The sequence below is a fragment of the Pteropus vampyrus genome, unplaced genomic scaffold (assembly GCF_000151845.1).
Source record: "Pteropus vampyrus isolate Shadow unplaced genomic scaffold, Pvam_2.0 Scaffold149, whole genome shotgun sequence".
In the NCBI taxonomy this organism is placed as follows: Eukaryota; Metazoa; Chordata; class Mammalia; order Chiroptera; family Pteropodidae; genus Pteropus; species Pteropus vampyrus.
The window spans coordinates 1,057,799-1,059,358 of record NW_011888930.1 but is presented as its reverse complement, the minus strand read 5'-3'; the positions used below and the strand labels follow the sequence as shown (position 1 = coordinate 1,059,358).

Here is a 1,560-nt window from a genome sequence, read left to right as displayed (position 1 = left end):
AAAAAACTGAAATCCAGATTTTAGAGTATGGCTAACTCAGGTTCCTGCTGTTTCGCTGGTACTATAGGTCACCCACACTGTCATCTCCTTATCTCCTTAACTACTTCCCACCTTCAGGCACCTGGCTGCTCTTGCATCACCTACGTTACTTTAACAGCTGATTTCTGGTGGCATTAAGTTATACTTTTGTATCTGATCTTAAAATAAACAAACACAAAGCCTTCATCATCCTCTAGCTTCTGAACATCGCAGTAAAGCACCTCAAAAGAACGGTCGATACATGTTGTGTTAATGTCCTCACCTCTCATATCTTAACGGATCCCCCATTTTGCTGTCTTCTCCTGTTCTCTTCTCAATGACCTCTATGCTGCCTAATTCAATGGCAGTTCTTCACTCCTACTACTCAACCTTTTAGCAGCATTCAAAGTAGCTTCTCTGAATCATTCTCTTCTCTGGGCTTACCTGGCACTCTCCAGGTTCGGTTCCATCTTCACTGGCTGGTCCTTCTTAGTCTCTTAGGCTGACATTTCCTCTCTTTTGACCTTCAAATAGTACAGGCAGGCCTCTGTACTATTCTTATTTTCTCACCTTGCCTGATTATAAAGGTACATTCTTTTGACCTTTAAATAGTACAGGCATGCCTCTGTACTATTCATATTTTTTCCCCTTGCCTCATTATAAAGGTACATTCAATAGGACCATGTGAAACTGATGTCTTTGTAAGTGAAAATCAAGTGACTATCAGCAATTTTTTGATTCTATTTTTTTTTTTTTTAGCCTACAGCACCAAATCTTCCTAGGTGGTCTTCCATCCAAGTACTAACCAGGCCCAACCCTGCTTATTAGCTTCTGAGATCAGACGGGATCGGGCTTGTTCAGGGTGGCATGGCCATAGACTTTATGTAATATTTCTAACCTAAACATTTTTCCTGAGCTCCATATCCAACTGTCTATCTTAAATCTCCACTGGATGTTTAATAGGCATCTAAAATATAAAACATGTCCAGAATGGAATTTTTCTGTCTATCCATCTTGTTCGATTCCAAGTTTTCTCTATGCCATTAAATGCCACTAAGAGTCATCTTTGATTTATGTATTTTCCTCATCTCTAAAATATAATCCATCACCAAGTCCTCTCTCTCCTTCCATCGATTTATATGTTGGATTTTTAGGTCAATACTAAGCTACTCTATTCAAGTGGTCTTACATCTTGGATGAGCATTAATAACTCCATTTTTACTGCTTTCACTTTTGTACCCCTACTACCCAATCTCCACATAGCACCAGAGTGATTCATTGAAAATATATATTAGACTCTTACTAAACAATCAAACAATCAAAAAATATCAGCAACAAAATACTTCTTTAAAGACTTGCCAATGCATTTAGACTATTTTAAATCCTTATCCTTGGTTTATATCGGGGGTTGGTGAACTATAGCCTGTAGCCACATCGAGTCTGCTGCCTGTTTTTGTAAATAGTTTTATTAAAACACTGTCTTGCTCATTTGCTTATGTATTATCCATGATTGCTTTTGCACTAAATAGCAAATTCAGTCAC

At 38.1% G+C, this 1,560-nt stretch overlaps 1 pseudogene; it reads right to left on the bottom strand.

Moving 5' to 3' along the window:
- Window positions 1–775: 775 nt before the first annotated feature.
- Window positions 776–897, bottom strand: LOC111745230 (annotated as a pseudogene).
- Window positions 898–1,560: the final 663 nt, after the last annotated feature.